Consider the following 22,416-nt stretch of genomic DNA (forward strand, 5'->3'; position numbering starts at 1 on the left):
GATTTTTTTATAATGGAATGGGCTTGTCTAACTAATTAATCGGGCTGGGCCAGGCCCGACTTTAACCAGGCCCAGGCTGCAAAAACAACCCGACCTGGCTTAGTCCAGGTAGTTTCATTAATGCATGTTTTTGCTTCTTTCTCACGGACCCAAACATCGATCAGCTACGATGAACCCAGTCAATACTTGAAAATTAACATGTCCAACCCATCTACGCTCGCCTGGGTCACTCGAGTGGCAGCTGGCCTGGGGAGAAAGGTGCTGACCCCTTCGTCTCAGGTTCAACTCTCACCAGGTGTGTGTTGCCTTTTAACTGGTGCGTTGTAAGGGCTTGGGTGTTGGTGAACCCACTTGGGGGTTTACCTCGTAGAAAGACGGGCCCATTAAGTGACCTGGTTCTCGGCAAGGGTTCCTTTTCATAGAAAAAAAAGTCTGACTCGTCGGACATCTCCAAAACAAGATCCACGTGGGTGCCTTTAACTAGTGTGTTCTGTAAGGGCTTGGGTGTCGGTAAACCCACCCTGGGTTTACCTTGCAGGGGGGTGAGCCCATTAAGTGACCTAGTTCTTAGCAAGAGATCCTTGTAAAAAAAGAAAAGAAAAAGGTCCACGTCCAACCGATCAGGATCCAATGAATAATGATCTCTAAAGTCATCTTCTATGTGATTGCAGACATTCACATGGCACCATTTTAAGTTGAGCATGACAGCGTGCTGTTGTTGTGGGCCCATGGAATGCCTCCAAGTGATTGGCTATGACCACACAGAGATGGGTTAAGTTACTATTAGATTTGGGGCCATATCCAATTCATTCATAGGCGTAAGGGTCTTTCTCTTTTTGTGACATAAAATGGGTGCATATGATGCACCAGAAAAGTAGTACAGGACAACTCCAGTCCTGCACTACATATCCTGGGTCGCAACCTTAGGAACTCAACTCTTGTCAGAAAAATCCGAACACAAGGATGTGGCACCGGTCGTATCCCGGAGTTATTGTCTAGTGTTTATCACCACCACCACCACTGTTTTCAACCTCCATTGCCACCACCCCCTTTCAACCTCTATCACCATCACTACCATCACCACCACCAAAGGCGGGGCCAAGTAGAACGAGGGTGTACACGTGCCCACCCTGACCCAAAAATCCCCCACAGAAAGGTTTGGGCCAAGGTTGCCCGTCCTAATCCAAAACGCTGGCCACCCAGCTTTGGTCCAGAGCCTCATGAACGCTAAGTGTGAAGAAATTTGGACAGATGTCCATCAAAATCAAGCTCGTTTATCAAATGAGTCAGATTCATATTGAGCAGTTGGGGAGATAAATATGTTCAAAACTCAGCCTGATCCAACCTATTTTACATTTCTATGGAAAACCCAATATACTTGACCCATTTTTAGCAAATCCAGTGTCAGTGTCAGTGGGGGATGGATCACATTTGATATAAAATTCTATCATGTGTTCGGAGTAAGATCTACATGAAAAATTAGACCCACTTGTTGAAAATTGGAGTAAGATCAACCCAGGCCCAGCTCGTTTACAAGTCTACACTACAAATCTACACACACATACAGATTTAAAAGTGAAATATTTAGTTTGGATGAATATGGCTTAACCAAATTGGAATTCACATTTAGATTTCAGATTCATATGAAAAAAGGACAGTATTGGATCTGGATCCCATTTAGCAACTAACTAGATACATTTTCTGCATATATTTGGACTTGGATGTGAAACCTCCAATTGATCTAAATCATATTATTAACGAAAAATGCTTCTACTGTACCGCAAAAATGATGTGTTTACCTAAAAACCCCACAATTTGCCAAAATTCATCCAATGACCAAAATTATAAATAGTCAACTTTGTTAGAACCTTTTTATCCTTCATGTGCTAAACTCACAAAGTTTGTGCGATATATCACTTCACTCATCGGGTATCGCAAACTCTCACTTAAAATGAGGTATGTATGAATATTTTTGCCGACATCACGAAGTTTGCATAATATAATATTTGTGAACATCCATTTATACCCAAACCTCAAAATTTCACAAATACCAAACTAAGTGGGCTTATATATGCAAAGTTACTCCAAATATGCAAAGTTCTTTCCAAATGTGCAAATTTCCTCCTAAATCTGCAAGTACATACCCTTTTGCACAAATTTTTAGTATGTGAACCTGCATAACTTCGCATGTTTTACTGATTCACATATAAAGTCATTTTTGTTTATTTTGTTTCGTTTGTTTCAAGAAAGAACCATAACTCTTTTCCTTTAGAACCCTACGCATTTTCCCTCTCTTACGGTGAGTCCCATGAATTTTTTTTACTGCATTTTGATGAGGTTGTGATATCATCATTCTCATTGACTTCCTCGGTTAGGTTGAAAATTAAGTTCCATACAAACTATATATATATGTGTATATATATATATATATATATATATATATATATATATATATATATATATATATATTTCATTATGAACTTTTTTTTAGATACGAATATTTAATAGTTCCATGAGTATTTGTGTTTGGTTGTTGCTATGGATGTTTTTTGTATGTTTTGTGTATTTTATTTAATATTTGTCACTAGTTTTTTTGTTTAGGGTTTACTAAGTTTAGTCTTTTTTATAGATATATTTTTTTGGTTTATCCTTTAGTTAATATTCAATATTTTTGTATTAGTGTAATGTGGGCTAGGGTTTACTGTGCACAACTATTGAAAATAGGTTGAGGGGTTATTGTGGGTAGCTGGTTTTAAAAGTGGTTGTTGTAGGTAGTTATGTTAATTGAATATATAAAGTGTATATTGATTATATTTTCTCATATGATATTTTTATTAGATGAATGATATGTTGTGCGGTTGGTGTAGGCAGTTAATGACGGACTTTGAAATGGTTAGAGTACACTACTGTAGCACTGATCACCCTATTCGGAGATCTATAATCTTTTTAAAAAACAGTAGCTATAAGAAATTTATGACCTTGATGTCTCATAAAACTGGATATGTGAAAGTCATTAATTCTTTGATACATTTTTTTTAACCTAAATATCCAACATATATTGATGAATATGTTGGACAATGATGATGCAAAATTAATGTTATTTCGTAGTGATATTTACTTAGTTGCTCGCAAAGATAAAAATAAAGTGGAGAATATGCATATATTTGAGACACTATCTATCGAGCTTAGTCCTTTGACGATTGATATCTCAAACCTTCAATTTATGCATGTGGAGGGCATGCAGTTGCCTGAACCAATTAGAGATATAAATGTTCGACGTGCAGATAACGAAAAATGCACAATTGATGTTATACATGATCAAAGGAGCATGGTAGATGATGTGGAACCACTGATAAACCAATGCCAATGATCTTCATTGCAGTAATTTGAATGGCATCTAGCCTTCTCGATCATATAACAAAGCTAGTTGGGTATTACTTTCTCAAGCACCTAATCTCTCAATAATATTCATTAATTTTACTTATGATTCAAGCCCATAAGTGGCTTATGTATATGAATTTTGTATTGATCATTATGTTTTTGTATTCTTATAAGGCCATAAGAGGCATCTATTTGTATTTTTTGCTCTTACATTACACTTTCATCCCTTGGATTATGTTGCATCATGTCCCATCCAACTATTTCAGTTTCTTTTTTTTGTTCCTCAGGGCCCAATCTTCTAATTGGCAATGAAGGACATTTAAAGCAGGCAGATTTTGGCTTGGCTAGATCTTTCTCTAGTGACCATAATGGAAATCTTACAAACCGTGTCATAACTCTTTGGTACAGGTAATCTGGCATATGCTTGCTGCCTTTCTAGTTTTTAATTTGTTTAATTCATCAACAGGCTCCAGAGTTGCTGCTTGGTTCCACTAAATATGGCTCAGCTGTTGACATGCCGTCTGTTGGTTGTATTTTTGATGAACTTCTTCATGGGAAGCCAATCTTGCCTGGAAAAAATCAGGTATTGTTCACAAACTTATGACTGTTGCTAGCGGGAATGTTGTGTGTGTGTATACAGGCACTTAACTGTAGCATGCAGGACGATTGTCTTTTCCAGCATCATGTAGTCCAAAATCCAATGATTATGCAGGTTTTCAGCAGCAGCAAGGCAGGGTACTGAGAAAGGTTCAGCTGTCATGAGACAGCATCGATACTTCCAATATTTGACCTAGCAATAGCTGCTATATATCAAAGTTCTATGAGGGTGAATTTATATGTGCATGCACAACATATGCCCAGACAAACACAGACATTTCAGTGTATAATGTCTGCTTGGCAGTGGCTGGAAACTGGCATGTGGTGAGTATATCTATTGGCTAGACTTGGCTATAGCGTACCTCACAGTAAAAACCACTCACTTTTTAACATTTTCTTATCTTTTTGTGGATCAAGTCCTACACATTATCTACATAGTTTGAGCAATTAAAAACGTGTTTTGATCTTCTAATTCTGATACATGATTTATGTCAAAATAATTCCTAATGAATGAACCATGCTTTGTACGTTTGAGGGGTAAGATTGACCAAATAAAACCCAATCCTATGATTCTTGGGTGGATAGTCACAGTATACTGCCACCAATAGCATACATACCTATACGTATCTGCGTATGTATTATACACTTGTGTGTGTATGTAATCTCTCTCCTCTCTCATTGTTCAAGATTTGCTGCAACATTGATGATTTGAGATCAGGCCACAGTAGTTTTTTGGGGAAATTGAATGTTGATTGTCGTTCTCTATTATTTAGCATTTTTAACTTTGTTTTCAGTTTTATGGTTTTACATGTTAGCCTTCCTTTTGTTTTTGTTTTTGTTTTTGTTTTTGACCTTTCTTTCTCTTGATAATTCTAGCCAGAGCGGTTGAATAAAATATTTGAACTATGTGGATCTCTGGATGAGGTTAACTGGCCAGGAGTTTCAAAGATTCCATTGTACAATAATTTCAAGCCTTCAAGACCAATGAAGAGGCGTGTCAGAGAGGTTTTTAAACAGTAAGTAGGACAAATATGAATCTAGAGTTTAGCAAATATTTGTATTTTCTTCTGACTGTTTGATTTGTGGTTTATCTTGGATGGTTTCTGTATCTTTTGCCCACCTTCACGTTTTTATTATCCGAGTTTGAAGTTTGTGTTTCAATGAGATACAAGTAGATGGAACCCTAAGTTGCAGTTTACCTTTTCGGTGGCAGCTTTGATCGACATGCATTGGAATTGTTGTAGAGGATGCTAACCCTCGATCCATCTCAGGTATCATTTTGCTCATTCTTGTATTTAATTGGACCATGTCTATTCTCAGACCTCTGGTGGTCTCAACTTCCATGGTGAATCGTTAGCGTATGCCAGTGAGACCTGTTACTCCTTGATCTGTACAGTTATAAATTAAGAGTCCTGTTCAAGATCTAGCATTTGTTGGTTTTAACATCTGATGTATTATTAACATCTCGTTCGTGTATCTTCATTGCATTTTTTTAGGTTGTGCTCATGTTTTTTAATAGTTAAGCTTGCGAATGGCATAAATAGGACTTGAACCTCTGATCCCTAGGTTGAGATAATATGTCTCTAACAGATGCAGCTATCTTATTTTCTTCTTAATGTGATTATCTAGAATGACGAAAGTTTGAATCATTAGGTTTCTCTACCTCCAATGTTGTCATTGGCAATTTTGGAAAGAGGAGTCTTCTCAAATTTTCCTGAGAATGCACATAGGCTGTCTTGGGCTACTTTCTTTAGAATTCCAGTCAAACTTCTATGACTTTGATCCATTTAATAGTTTTGTGCTCGCAAGGTTGTCAAACTCCTTGAGTTTACTATAAGGCCAGTAAGTTCCTCAGTGAGCTTGCTTTGTTTCATCTAAATGTCTCCATTTCTGTTTAAGGTGAAAATTTTTATTTGCAAGTTCTAATAATAGATAAATTGGAAACTTTATACAAACTATGCATGGTAAGCATTGCGTGGAATTTTCTTTTGCAAGAAAAAGAGCTGAAGGATCTAATTTGTTGCCTGGCTAGTTTTGCTCCAATATAGACTATCATGGTTATGGCTCATATATCAAAATGTGGTTATTGGGAATTTCTTAGTGACAGAATCTCTCTCTCTCTCTCTCTCTGCCAGCTGGAAAGTTTTGGATTATTGTCTATGGCAAAAAGAAAAGAAGTTTTTAACCTTTTAAGGACTGAGGTACCACCTAACATCAATTTAACGAAAATAACATGTTAGATTTCAGTTACTTTCCTTATTTTTAAAATTTCATGATGAGTATTACAAATTTTGAATAAATTATATTTTCTGAACAAGGGATCATCTTGGAGAACTTCAAAAGGCACTTTGTGGATGAACTTATAAAAAAAATATGAAGAATAAAGTTCTTAGAAATTTGCTTTCGAGTTGGAGATTTTGGTCTTTAGTGTATCATGATTACTTCTTTTCCATTGCTACGAAAGCTGGGAATAGCACAATGATTCTTGAACCCGAACCACTCTGCTAATGTTTTAAAAATATTGTTTGATAACCGTTTTGGTTAACTTCTTCCAGATCTGGTGAGCATTCATCCCTGTTAGTGGGTGAGCAAATTCATGACAGATATTTTTTTTTGTATCTTGAATACTACTATTGTTTATACAGGTACTAACCCAGTCTGAAGCTGACGTTTCTGCTATCTGGAGTTTATCCCATATTGGCAGCATTTTAATTTGGAATGGTGGAATGTCTAGATTGATTTACGTGCATGGCCTGTGTAAAGCGGAACTTTTGTTTGGGTTGCCTGAGTCTTCACCAATCCCCGGACCTCATAAAAGAAACACTATAAGATTGGAATAAAAACATCACATTGGATCAGAAACTGAGCTAAGATCATCCTGATATGTAACTCCATTGTGAATAAGGGACCTTGTTTAATCTTTAAACCGATGAACATTCCTACAAGGGTCAAGTAAAACAGTAATATGTCTCATCACAATGTCATCATTTTATTTGGTTATATTTCTGAAAAGAATGTATAAAAGTGAGTGTATATTTCCGAAAAGAATGTAGAAATTGAACCCTGGCCGTGAATGTTTGCAGAGATCATCCATTGCCTTGAATTGCCAACTCGTGTAAGTATAGGTCGTTATTCTCCTAGTTTATGTCGAAGAATCTTTTATGTTTTTGTTCATTACCATGGTATTTTGTTTATGCTAATATTAATTCATATTATATAATGAGCACAGTATGAGAAATTTTCGTGGAATTATGTAATTTTCTCTGTTATGAGTACTCTAGGTATTGATTCAGTCTGAAATTGTGAACAGGGTGTCAAGGGATCCATGTGGCTGTAAACCCCTTAATGACTGCTGATTTGATTCTGTGACACATGATGCTAGTACCTTTGGATTGTTGAAAGAAAGAAAAGAGATAACAACAGATTTACGTGGTTCGGCTAAGAGCCTACATCCACGAGAGAACCAGCACTCAAGCATATTATTCCATTCATCTTAAACAGCTTATATAAAGCCAATGGTAAACATACGATAAGGCCAACTAACAAGGCAGGTAACCACTTGCCATTAATAGTGGACCAATACCCAGATCTAAGGGATAACGCAGGATCTAAAAAGGTAAGATAGTTTTTGAGATAGAAACAATAACCGAAAGATATGAGAGGATATTATCTTCTCAACACTCCCCCTCAAGTGGGGTGTGAATATTGAAGCAACCCCACTTGTTGAGTGTATTTTGCAATTGTAATCGACTCATTCCTTTGGTGAGAGCATCAGCCAACTGATCAACGCTTCTTGTATAAGGCAAGATGATTTCTCATTTTTGAACTTTTTCTCTGATATAATGACAGTCGATTTCTATATGTTTAGTCCTCTCATGAAAAACAGAATTTGAGGCTATATGAATGGCTGATTTTTGTCACAATTCATTTTCATAGGACTATTTATAACTATTCCTATCTCATTGAGAATAGACTTCGTCCAGATCATTTCACAAGTGGTGGCAGCCATTGCTTCAGCACTAGACCTTGAAACAATGTTTTGCTTCTTACTTTTCCATGAGACTAAATTGCCTCCAACAAATATGCAGAAGCCTGTAGTTGATTTTCTGTCTTCACTTCCAGCCCAATCTGCATCTGAATATCCTTCAACCATATTGTGCCCATTTCTTGTGTAAACCAGTCCTTGTCCTGGACTTTTCTTTATATACCTCAAGATGCGTTCAGCAGCTTTTACATGGCAAAGTCTTGGAGAGTGCATGTATTGACTTATAGAGCTGACTGCATAAGAGATGTCTGGTCTAGTAACAGTAAGATATATGAGACGACCAACTAATCTCTGATATTGTTCAATATCTCTTTGTGGAATAACTTCTTCATTAAGATCGAATTTGGTATAGGCTTCTATGGGAGTGTCAACAGGTTTGACTCCAAGTTTGCCTGAATCCTTAAGGAGGTCAAGGGCATATTTTCTTTGGCTTAGGAAAATTCCCTTTTTTGAATGAGCAACTTCTATTCCCAAGAACTATCGAAGTTGACCAAGATCTTTTATATCAAATCTTTTATGTAGATGATTTTTGACTTTTGATATTTCAAAAATATCATCTCCTGTGATAATTATGTCATCTACATAAATTAATACAATGGTAGTTTTGCCACAAGAATGTAATACAAACAGTGAATTATCAACAATGCATCTTTGAAAGCCTCTTTCTTCTAGCACTTGACTTAGTTTCAAGTACCATGCTCTGGGTGATTGTTTTAAACCATAGAGAGATTTTCTAAGCCTGCAAACCAAGTCAGGGTTACCTTCTTGGGGATGACCAGGCGGTAAATGCATGTAGACTTCTTCTTCAAGGTCTCCTTGGAGAAACACATTTTTTTACATCCAGTTGGAATAACTCCCAATTAAAATTGCTGGCCAGAGAGAGAAGGATTCTTACAGTGTTCATTTTTGCGACAGGTGCGAAGGTCTCTTCGTAATCTATTCCATAGGTCTGAGTAAATCCCTTAGCAACAAGGCGCGCTTTGAAACGTTCAATTGTCCCATCACTTTTGTATTTTATTTTGTAGATCCAGCGACATCCCACAACCTTTTTTCCTTTTGGAAGTTGGCAAATTTCCCAAGTTTTGTTTTTGTGTAGCGCATCAAGTTCTTCTCCCATGGCTTGAACCCAAGTAGCTTGATCCTTGGCCTCGTAATAATTTGTAGGTTCTCTGTGTTTGTCGATGGCATTGAGGCACGTTAGAAATGCTTTTGATAGATGATCATATCCAATGTGTTTTTCTATAGGATGATTAGTAGAACTATACGTAACAAAGTCCTTAAGATGGCTAGGAGGTCTAGTCACTCTTTCAAAGCGTCTTATAGGAATAGCATCATGATGGGATGAACTTCTATCTTCTTCATTTTGATGTGAAGAATCCTCAGCAATGCTTTCTGCATTATGATTTTGACGCTGCTTAGATAGAACCAAGTCTTTTGTCCAGTCCACACTGGGAAGAACAATTTGATTCTCCCCCTGAAAGTCATCATTGAGTATCTCAGTAGTATTAGAAAAATAAGGAACATTCTCATTAAACATAATATCACGAGAGATATAAAGACGTTTGTTCTGAACATCATAGCACTTGTATCCTTTCTTTGAGCTGGAATATCCAAGAAATAGACATTTAATGGCACGCGGACTGAGCTTATCACTCTTAACTGAAATAAACACAATGCACCCAAATGTCCGCAAGTGAGATAACTCAATTTTACGTCCTTTTAAAATTTCCAATGGAGACTTATTTTTCAGGCCTTTGCTAGGAAGTCTATTTATAAGATAACATGCGGTGAGAACAGCATCACTCCAAAATCTCTTAGGCACATTCATCTGAAACAAAAGAGCTCTGGTCATCTCCAAAAGATGTCTGTTTTTTTGTTCCGCCACTCCATTTTGTTGAGGTGTGCCGACACAAGTGAATTGATGATCTAGACCAGTTCTTTTTTCAAAATCTTCAAAGATTTTATTTTTGAATTCTGATCCATTGTCGGTTCTAATAGCCGTTATTTTTGAATCATATTGAGTTTCTATGAATGCATAAAATTCTGTAAAGATTTTAGGAACTTTTTTTTAGACTTTAGAACATATAACCAACAATATTTTGAGTAATCATCAATAAAGGAAACATAATATTTATAATCAGAATATGCCTCCACAGGAGCAGGTCCCCACACATCAGAATGAATTAACTCAAACATCTGAGTTGATGCACTCTCAGTTTGAGAAAAAGAACAACGAGCTAATTTAGCAAATTTGCAAGTATCACAACTGCTACAATCAAATTGAGTATCTGGAAATAAAGTTCTAAGAGCATAGTTTGAGGGATGCCCTAATCTGCAGTGCCATGATTTACTGAGATCCTTTCTTTTTGCCATTGATGCATAACTGTTGAGATTAATTTTGTAGAGTCCCCCTGACTTTTGTCCTTCACCAATCGTCTTCCCCGTCTTTCGGTCCTGAAAAATGACATTAGTTGGGAAAAAAATAACATTGCAGTCAATGCTTTCTGTGAGTTGTCCCACGGATAAAAGATTAGAGGCAAGGCCAGGTATATATAAAGCCTTTGAGATATGTTGCTTAAAAGAAAAATCTCCAATACCATGGACATGAATAAGATTTCCATCAGCAATAGTAAATGGCCCTTTGTTATGAACTTGACTTAGATTATTTAATAAGTCACGGGACTGCGTCATATGATCTGACGCCCCACTGTCGACTATCCAAATGGAATCAGATGAAGGAAAATAATTACCTGAATCAATGGAATTGGACACTGTGTGAGCACTAGGGACAAGGGAAAATCCAGCTTTGCTATAAGAGTTGAAAAGTTCAGTCAGTTTTTCCATAGTAATTGGAGTGCCTGTAGGACCATTCTGATCATGTTGGTGGACGACATTGGTTGAATCACTGGTGGCATTTGCCAAATCCTTGTTCTTGAAATTTTCAGTTTTATTTATATTCGGCTTTCCATGAAGAGTCCAACATCTTTCCCGAATGTGTCCTTCTTTCCAGCAATAGGTGCAATAAGGCCTCTTCCCTTTTGATCTTCCCATGACAACATTAGTACCTCTATTAGAGTTAATTTGAAGAGCCACACGATCTGGATTTTCGGTGATCGAGTCCGTCTGATTCATCACTTTTCTCCTGGCTTCCTCTCTCAGTATTGTAGAACAAACAACATTGAGAGAGGGAAGATCTTGAGTCATAAGAATTTGGCTTCGAAGGTTTTCAAAATCAGTCCCCAGGCCTGCAAGAAACTGAAAAATCTTTTCCTGTTCTCGAAGTTTTTGCAGGGTAATAGGGTCAGCAACAATAGGTTTGTATGAATCGAGTTCATCCCACATCCCTCGAATTTTACCAAGATATTCACTCACGGTTTGATTCTGTTTTTTGAGATTGCCGATATCCTATGACAATTGAAACATTCGAGCAGTGTTGTATTGTTGTCCGTAGAGTTCTTTGGCTGTTCTCCAGATTTCTTCAGCAGTATTTAGAAACAAGAAACATTCGGCAATTTTTGGTTCCATGAAGGTTAACAGCCATGACATAACAAGATCGTTTCCAGACTGCCATTCATCAAATTTGGCGTCTGAACAATCAGGACGGGGTAATTTTCCAGTAATAAATCCAGTTTTGCCTTTGCCACTTAGAAATAAGTTGGCAGATTTCGACTATGACAAGTAGTTCTGGCCATTTAACAGAATTGAAGTAATTTTTTGGTTCGGACTTGCCTGTTCATGGATGAGAATACGCTGCTGATCACTGTTGCAGGTCTGTGAGGATGAATCACTGCTGGTGGAGTTGTTGCTCGTCATGGAGGATGAGATAACACGAACAACGCCAACAGAGAAGGTGCAGAAGAGCTTAATGCTCTGATACCATGTTGAAAGAAAGAAAAGAGATAACAACAGATTTACGTGGTTCGGCTAAGAGCCTACATCCACGAGAGAACCAGCACTCAAGCATATTATTCCATTCATCTTAAACAACTTATATAAAGCCAATGGTAAACATACGATAAGGCCAACTAACAAGGCAGGTAACCACTTGCCATTAATAGTGGACCAATACCTAGATCTAAGGGATAACACAGGATCTAAAAAGGTAAGATAATTTTTGAGATAGAAACAATAACCGAAAGATATGAGAGGATATTATCTTCTCAACATGGATAGCTTATCAGAAAATTGTGATATACCTTCTATACATTGGGGTAGCTACTATTTTGTTCATATGGCAGATGAAATGGCACTGGTGTTAGGTTAGTGAGCGGATCACGTGAAATTGAGAACTTCTGGTTTTGCAAAGAATTTGCTATTATTTTGGGTTTTTTTCCAAATATCAACAATGTTGCTTGAATGTTTCTGTTGTATAGTAAAATCAGAATGTCAGTTGTGTTCTTGTTTCTGACAAAAGATGGTGTATCTTTGCATTTAGTTTTGTTGGATGTTAAATTAGATGATCGACACCATAATCTGTTCCACACACAGTGGTGCCCCTCCGTGATTCTTTCTATAGAGAAACAGGTGCCAGGGTTCACTAGAGTGCTCTGTATATCGGACTGGAGGCTAGAGATACTTGCACCTCTATCTGAACTGCTATGCACCGTATGGTGTTTCTATTATTTCATGAGCTCAGTGGAACTTATATTGAGAGTTTTTTCTGGTTGTTTTTAAGTCTGATTTAAAAGCTACAAAATCTTGTTATATCTCACGTTATTTATTTCTAATTGGCCTAAAACTCTTCTGTATGGATTCATTTCTGAGGTGGGATCATTGCTTCTCTTAATGTGGACCTTGTTGGGGTGTGTAGCCATAATCCGCACATCTCGGCATATCCACGAACATGGCCCGTTCTTGGATATGCTTGGGCAGTTTCCAAAACCGTTTTCAAATGAAACCTTTATCTCTAATTATTTTGTTTTTACCCGTTACAACAATCTCTCAGAGCTTATCTGCAAAAGCTGAGCCAAAGGGAAACCGAGAGATGTAATCTATATATTGAGACATGCTCAACAGTCATGGGTGTGATTAAGAACATAAAGTAAGCCTCTCGAAGCAAACCTTCAAAACACTAACTATTTTCTTCTCCTTCTGAACTTTCTCTCTCTTCTTCTACGTGATTCTGAAGGATACGATATCAGAGCTCCTGCTGTGCCATCCATCAGTGGTATCAGAGCGGGTTGAGATTTTTGGAGTCTGGCGCATCCTCCTTCTTCTGCCTATCGAAACCTGCAAGGAAAAACATGACAGGTTAGTCGGGCTTCAGGAAGCCCTCCATTTTCTATGACTGCAATATGCACAAACATTGTATTTTTTAGCTTGAATGCATTTCTGCTTGAGGGACTCTAAGAGCAATGTCCCTTTTGTATTCTGTGTTGCGCCTATATATATATATATATATATATATATATATATATATATATATATATATATATATATATATATGAAAACATGCAGTATTAATCATACCTGTGGTGAGTAGTTTTTTTTCTTTTCTCTTCATCTGTAGCAACCTACAGTAAGAATACGAGTCTTAAAAAAAATGATCCTCTGTTGGTGTGTCACCAAGTTTTTTTTTCGGTGACCGCTGTTACTTTATCAGCGGCCCCGATCTTTGATCGGCTTTTTACTTTTCTCACTCTCTTTCCTTGCCTGGACCGGTAGAGAAGATATCCACCGATGTCCCTGAAAAGGCAAACAAAATAAACAAAATACTAGAAAAACTCATATGAGAAAACCCCCAAAAAAGAAAAACACTGGAAGTTGATCGTCTGGCTATCGTTTTGGCTTGGGTCTTTTCCCAGAGATAGATCTGAGTCAGGAGTATCGACCCAAACACTAAACGAGACTTCCCATCGGAATCCCTGGCTGGAAACTCGACAGAGGAGATCACCTTCTCCGACGAACATTCGAGAGAAGAGAGAAACAAAACTGAAAAAATAAACTTTTCAGTTGACTTTAGGGTATTTATACGCTATGGTATGAAAAGATTTTATTGCCCCTCCATTTTGCGAGTTATTAAAAAATGTACTTATAATATTTAAAAATTTAACCTGCATACCTTTTTTTTTAAAAAAAAATTGCTAAAAGCGGTTTAAGTGCTGTGAAATTTCTTAAAAATTTATGTTTTTGCCTGAAATTTCATTATGAAGCCCGAGAAGGTTTAAATTTTTTTAGAAATAGGGTTTTCTGTTTTAGTCTTAAAATTTCTTTAGAAATTCTGCTAAAGACCTATTTTTTTATTGATTCTTATTTTCTCAGCATAATATTTTATAGGCTGAAACTGATTCCTGTTTTACTATTTCTTTTCTTATAAAAAAACAATAAAATAATATAATAATAATAATAATAATAATAATAAATAAATAAATAAATTGCTATAAATAAAATATACAAAACTAAACAAGATGACTAGCCGTGTGTGTGCCTCTGAACTTGCCAAAACTTATAAGTTAAATAAAACAAACTTTTCAATCTAGAAAAGGAGAATACCTTTAGCTCTTATACTTGAGGGATTGAAATATGTACTATACAAACAAATAGAAAATCTCAAAGAAAAAGGGTCAAAAGAGAAAAAAAATTATGAAAAAGTATCTAAGAGATAATCATATGGCTAGAACAATTATGTTAACATACATGGATGATGACCTGATTAGAGTCTTTGAAGACTATAAAACAACTAATGAAATGTTGGAAGCAATCGAGTCTAAATATGACACTACATCTGAAGTACATGTTCAACTTCTATTAGAACAATACAACTCATATAAGATAAAAGAGTCAGACAACGTAGTAGGTCATGTAAACCATATGCTGGTCATGGCAAAAGACTTAGCAATAGCTAGAAACGTGATACCTGACATGATGCAAATCTCAATAATTTTGAATAGTCTGCATGTATCTTGGAGAATGGCAACCACAATACTTAGGCTGAATACTAAAAGTCTAAACCTTAATGAGTTACCTATCCAACTGGCGATAAAACAAGAACACATAGTCAAGGACAAAAAATCAAAACTCATGATAGCTCAATATGTCCCGTCCAATAATCAAGTACCCTTTAAAAAAAACAACAATAACTTTAAAGAAAAAGAAAACAATAAGTTCAATAAAGGACAAAAAACCAACTTTAGAAGGCCTCAAAGAAATGAACCTCAAGTAAAGTACTTCAAATGTGGAAACATCAGACACATCCAGAGGAACTGCAGGACAAAGACCTTCAACAGAAGCAATGGGCAGCATGAAAAGCAGAACAACAAAAGAAGACCTGATAATAAAGAAGTTGTCTGCGTGGTGTCTGAATGGCTCTTTACAAACGAGGAACTCTCAGGATGCTGGGTTGATTCTGGAGCAACCTGACACATAGCCAAGACCACAAATGGATCTGTAAACATGAAAGAACTAGATCTAAGAGAACACAAGGTGGATATGAGAAATAACACTTACTGCGATGTACATGGAATCAGGTCTTATAGACTTAATGTAGGTGAAACAAGTGTTCTTCTTAATGAAGTCCTTTTTGTATCCTCGATGAGGAGGAACTTAGTATCTGTCCCGACATTGACTGAAAAAGGGTTTGAAGTCAGATTCATTTTTGGGAAAGTCACAATAGACAAATATACACTACAAGAAAACCATGGATTAGCGCAGGAAGATATCCATCGCTAATCCATCACTAAATTTTTTAGCGACGGATTGGTGACGGATTAGCGATGGATATCATCCATCACAAATTTTTGGTCGCTAATTAGCGACAAAACTTATCTGTCGCTAATTACATCGCTAATTTATGACAGATTAGCGATAAACATGATCCGTCACTAAATAAGCACATATTTGGTTTTGCGATGAACATTATCTGTCGCTAAATTTAAAAAAAAAATGCACCCTTCCAAGAGATATTCTGACAACAATAGGCTGGACTTGTACCGCACCCCACAGGCGTTGCACAGGGTCTTAGACCTGAGCGGCCCGGCCCACCACTACAGGGTCTTCTGCATAGAATCGGCGCACTCTTCGGTGCCCTCCCGACCTAGTTCCCCGCTTGTCTGGCCTGGCCCGCCACAGCAGGGTCTTCTGCACAACGCAAGAGAGTGCACCTCCGAACCAGTGCACTCTTCTGCATTCCTTTGCCACCGTGTTAAAAAAAGCTCAGCAGACCCAAATTGGAGGCATACTTTTGCCTTTGAGATGATCTTCACGGCGACAAGTTGGCCTTTGATTTTTCCCTTCTAAGCCCTAGCAAAGCAGGTGTGATCGAAATGTCCCCTCCCGACCTCCTTCCTGAGCTCGTACTTTGCTGTGAAACTTTTATCCAGCGGCCGCTTTGCCTCATCGCCGTCCTCCGGTATCAACCCTTCCCCTTCTGCTTCGCTTGCCCCTACCACTTGGCCAGGGATGCCTTGATATGCTTCGTTGGTGACGGTCGAGGAAACAATCGCCAAAAGAACCTCTGCAGTGTCAATGACCTCGTCGACGATGGCGTCAACCCGACCGCAGCGATCTGCTTTGCGCCCTCCACAAAGAAGTCATTCAAACTTCATCGCCCTCCATGAAGAAGTTCGTTTAAATCGAACGACAGAGAGGTCAGTTTAAATTTTGCATGGGGAGAGAGGGAAAATTTTGTGCCCTAGATGAATCAGTTTAAATAAAAAATTTGTGACAAAATTAGCGAGAAAATTTTTTTGTCGCTAATCCGTTGACGAAAAAATTCCCTCGCTAATTTGCAACAGAATTTATCCATCACATTTTTTTGTTACTAATTAATGTTTTTCTTGAATTAAGAATTAGCGACAAAAAACCATCGTCGCTAATTCGTCACTAATTAGTGACAGATTCGTGATGGAAACCTCTCCATCGCTAAGTTGCGACAAAGTTTGTGATATAATTTTTTCATCGCAAATCTGTCGCTAAGTAACGACAGATTAGCAATGAAAGTTTTTTCATCGCTAATTCGTCGCTAATTAGCGACATATTCATGACATAATTTTTTTTCGTCGCTAATTCCATAAATCATTCGAATGTTAGCGACAAATAGTTTTCTCTAGCTAATTCATCACAAATTTATGACGAAAAAAATCTGTCGCAATTTTTCATCGCTAATTAACATTTTTCTTGTAGTGATAGTAGAGTCCTATTTGCAGGAACCTTTGTCAAAAAACATTGTATGTTTAAGTTGTATGATAATAAAGAATCAGTTTCTACTTATATTGATTGTGCATTTAACATTGATATAAATGCATGGCATAAAAGACTTGGACATATAAGCATAAAGAAAATGAAAAATTTAGCATAATAAAGAATAATTCCTACATTCAATGAATCACACTTTGAAAAATGTGAAACTTGTATATATGGAAAGATGGCTAGGAAACCCTTTCCACCAAATGTTGTGCATGCTAAAGAATTATTAAAAATAATTCATACTGATAGTTGTGGACCATTCAGAGTTCAAACTTATAGCGAAATGCCATATTTTATAACATTTATTGATGATTCCTCAATATACGGTTACCTATACCTGATTAAACATAAATCAGAAGCTCTTGAGAAATTTAAAGAATTTAAAAGTCAAGTTGAAAAACAACTTGGAAGATATATTAAAATAATTAAGTCAGACAGAGGAAGTGAATACACCTCGAATGAGTTTTGTGAATTCTATAAATATCTTGGCATAAACATGCAAAGAACCATGCCAAGAACACCACAACAAAATGGTATTGCAGAGAGGTTCCATAGAACCCTCTTGAACATGGTTAGAATCATGTTGGCAAAAGCACAATTACCCAAAATTTTTTGGGGTGAAGCTGTAAATACAACAATGTATACCCTGAATAGAGTACCCTGCAAAGCTGTCCCAACAACTATGTATGAAAGATGGACTAGTATGAAACCAGATTTGAGTCATCTTAGGAGATGAAGATTTGTAGCACATGATAAAATCTTGGATCCAACTATGGATAAGTTAGACAATAGATCTGTTAGAGGTATTTTTATCAGATATCCTAAAAGATCAAAAGACTACAGATTATACCACGAAAGGTTGAGATTGATTGAGAGTAGAAATGTTGAGTTTCTAGAAGGACTCAACAATGAATCCTGTGATCCTATTGAGGATCCCTTTGATTTACTGGATGATCTTGATGATCAAGATGAACAGTTTGGCAATGAACCAACTGTGGATCAGTCAGGCAATGAACCAACTGATCCAGGCTCCTCTACTTCTCAAAATTTAAGCGGTCATATGAGGACTGGAGCTCCTCCATCCTATCTGGATGATTATTATCTATATCTAACTGAAGAGTTATGATATTTAGTAGATATAGATAAAATGACCAACAATCTATCATATTCTGATGTTATTAAATCACATGAAGTATCAGAATGAAAAATGGCTATGGATGAAGAAATAAAATCTATTGAAAAGAATCAAGTTTGGGAATTAACTGATCTTTCTGAAGGAAGAAAATCAGTTGGTTGTAAATGGGTTCTTAAAAAAAAGTACAAGGTTGATGGGTTAATAGACAAATTCAAAGCAAGACTGGTAGCCAAAGGTTTTTTCCAAAGGGAAGGTATTAATTACATTGAAACCTACTCACCAGTTGCTAAGTTTGCATCTATCAGGATAATATTATCCATAGCAGCTCATTATGATATGGATTTATGGCAGATAGATGTAAAAATTGTTTTCTTGAATGGTAACTTAAAGGAAACCATTTATATGTTTCAACCAAAGGGATATGTCACAAATAGTGACAAAGTATACAAGTTGAAAAAATTCTTGTACAGACTTAAGCAGTCACCAAGACAGTGATATTTGGCTTTTCATAAAGCAATAACCAAGATTGGATATGAAGCCAATCAATTAGACCACTGTGTATATGTCTGGAAAAGTGGGAGTTACTTTTGTATTTTATCTCTTTATGTTGATGATATATTGTTGACTGTAAATGATAATGATATGATAGTCAATACAAAGAGTTGGTTGTATACCAACTTCGAAATGAAAGATATAGGTGAAGCCTCATACATTCTGGGAATCAAAATTACCAAAAATCGAGAATAAAAAATTCTCAGTTTGAGTCAAAAAAGATATATTGACTATATTTTGAGTAAATATAGAACGCATGACTCAAAACCCATTAGAACTCCGGTTGCTAAAGGAGTGAACTTACGTAAAAGTGATTGTTCAGGAGAAGACCAACAGAGATTAGATGTGCCTTATGCTCAAGTTGTTGGAAGCTTAATGTATGTTATGCTCTGCACAAGACTTGATATAAGTTTTACAGTAGGTCTTGTTAGCAAATATCAAAGTAATCCTAGTTGGCCTCACTGGCAGACTGTCAAAAGATTTTTTTGATATTTAAAAGGCTCAAAAGGATTACAGTTGAGTTTTCAATATGATAAACTTGATTTGATCGGGGATTCAGATGCAAACTTTGCAGGATGCAAAGATGACAACAAGTCTACCTCTAGCTATATCTTCCTATTTGAAGGAGGTGCAATAGCTTGGTCATGTAAAAAGCAAGGTTGTGTGGCCCTGCATACTTAGAAAGCTGAATATATTGCATATAATGCATCCCCAACCTTTGTAGTGTGGATTAGAATGTTTATCTGTGATTTGAAACTAAATCTTGTATTTGAACCTGTACACCTTTTTTGTGATAACCAGGCTGCCATCTCTCTGATGAAGAGTGGGGCAGATAGCTCTAAGAGTAAGCATATAATGGTAAAATAACACTATATACATTATATGATTGAACGAAATGAGATAGCCATTGATTATCTACCATCATCAGACATGATAGTATATCCTCTCATGAAAGGGATCCCTGAGAATCTGTTTACAAAACATGTGACACATATGGGATTAAGATACTTGTGATTACGAGGCAAATCCTTATGAAAAATCCGTAATTAGTGCATAAAAAACCCGCAATAGTGAAAGCAAGGCCGACAGATTTATGGCCAAGTGGGAGATGTTGGGGTGTGTGGCCATAATCCACATATCTTGGCATATCCAAGAACAGAGCTCGTTCGTGGATATGCTTGGGTAGTTTCTAAATCCATTTCAAATGAAACCTTTATCTCTAACTGTTTTGCTTTTGCCCGTTACAACAATCTCTCACTGAGCTTATCTGCAAAAGTTGAGCCAAAGAAAAGCTGAGAGATGCAATCTATATATTGAGACATACTCAGCAGTCATGGGTGTGATTAAAAACATAAAGTAAGCCTCTCAAAGCAAACCTTTAAAACACTAACCTATTTTCTTCTCCTTCTGAACCTTCTCTCTCTTTTTCTGTATGATTCTGGAGGAGATGATATCAGAGCTTCTATTGTGCCATCCCTCTCTCTTGAATTCTCCGTTATTGACATATTCGATGGTCTATTATTTCTAGCCTTGGCTTTTGTTTATGATTCCCACTGATGGTGTTATTTTCATCCTTGCAGAGGATATCTACCAAAGATGCACTTAATGCTGAATATTTTTGAAGTGATCCTTTGCCATGTGATATCAAAAGGTTTGAATTGCTTTTCTTGTTCATTTTTGCGTGTCAAGGACTTGGTTCAATTGTATGGCCCTTGACAGTGGTTTCTGATCTTCTGATAGCTTACCCAAGTATGAATCCTCCCATGAGTTTCAGTCGAACAGGAAAAGACAACAACAACAACAACAACAACAACAACAACAACAACAACAACAACAACAACATGAAGAAACATCCAAGTGCCAGAAATTGCAGCAACATCAGTGTCGGCCTCCGATTCAGCAGCCTGGGCTACCACATATGCCGATCAGGCCTGGGCCTAACCAGCCCATGCATAATGCCCCACCTCAAGTTGTTGTTGGGCCAAGGCATCACTACAAAAAGCCTCCGGGGCCTTCCGTAGGGCAAAACATGTATCTTCAAGGTGGAAACCCAAGTGGCAGTTACAACCCAAACCGTGGTGGCCAGGCTGGTGGATACAATGGTGGGCCTTATCCACCTCAAGGATGAAGGCCTGGTTATGCTGGAACTGGTATGCCTGGAGGTGGTCCTAGAGGTGGAACCAGTGGCTATGGAGTGGGGGCCTCAATAGGCATCGATGTGGCCAGATCACCCTCTTGATTCATACTCTTACTGCCGCTCCTTAGGTTGCACTATAACGATCCTATAATTGGATCTGAATGCACACATTGGTATTTTTGCAGGCATGGCAAATCTGAAAAATATTGCATCACAAGGAACATCAATTCATCAAATGCTTCCCTAGATTTTGTGAGGTGGTCCATTGCATGATCACTATTCAGCATCATAAACACAATCATGATTTTGGCTTTGATACCATTTGATATAAATTAAGAGGACTTAATTTACGAGAAATTCTAACCAACTATGAGATTATCAAGGAAAGGTATAAAATAATGGGAAAGAACTAAAAATTACAGAAAATTAACCAAAAACATAAAATAAATCAGATAAATAGGAATGCAACAAATATAAAATTCAACTTCAATCTGAACTTTTAATTGTGTACTCCACATAGGGCTCTCATCCTTTTATAAATGAGGTCTTCTAAATTTCAATCAAAGTAAACTACCTAATTTGATAAACTCCTAAAAAGATAAAACTCATCTTAATTATCCTATTCTAATTAAATCTAAATATCGTATCCATGATCTATTATAAAATTATTCGAATACTAAAAATATCTAAATTAAATAACATGAATTTCAAATGTTTCAATAAATGAAGTGGACTCAGATATGCATAGCTTTGCTCCTGCAACAAGAAGTTTGCAAATTAGGTATTAACTTCACACATGTCATTGCGAATATGCTTGTTTATGGATTTTTATACGAGCATTAAATATGATTTTTTTTTATTTATATAAAAACCGATTGTCGCACCTAGGGCCATTTTTGCATAAACTAGTGTTTTTTGTGATTTCCAACTAGTGGTCCTTAAAGTGCTTCCTTCTAGCAAAAAATTTTGGTGTCTATTTTTGATGAATCATCGGTTGCAATTCATCGATGACTATTTATCATTGAAAAATAAAAAACTGGGAATTTTTTCGGTAAGCACATCTTTAATGGCTGAACCTATTATTTTTTTGAAACATATATTTGAATTAGTTAGTTTTTGAAACAATGACATGAGTTAGTCATGTTGTGAAAGAATTGCATGGTTTTCAAGTTATCTTTGCATGTTCAATAGCCTATTCTATTTTTTTTATTAAACCATTTTGCGTGTGAGTGTATGTGTGATTATATGTTGTGTATCTTATATTATAAACATGATTAGGGAATAATCTTTGTTTTTTTTTGTTTTCTTAATTGTTTAATTTTTTATAGGTTATTTTGTTTGTTTTTTGCAATATTTTTTCAGTAGCATATGCCTTATCTTTGTTGC

At 36.6% G+C, this 22,416-nt stretch overlaps 1 pseudogene; it reads left to right on the forward strand.

The window, feature by feature from the left end:
- The first annotated feature begins 198 nt into the window (after positions 1–198).
- On the forward strand, positions 199–21,132 carry LOC149831155 (cyclin-dependent kinase C-2-like; annotated as a pseudogene).
- The last annotated feature ends 1,284 nt before the right edge of the window (positions 21,133–22,416 follow it).

This window comes from Nuphar pumila, chromosome 7 (genome assembly GCF_984573655.1).
Source record: "Nuphar pumila chromosome 7, dmNupPumi1.hap1.1, whole genome shotgun sequence".
In the NCBI taxonomy this organism is placed as follows: Eukaryota; Viridiplantae; Streptophyta; class Magnoliopsida; order Nymphaeales; family Nymphaeaceae; genus Nuphar; species Nuphar pumila.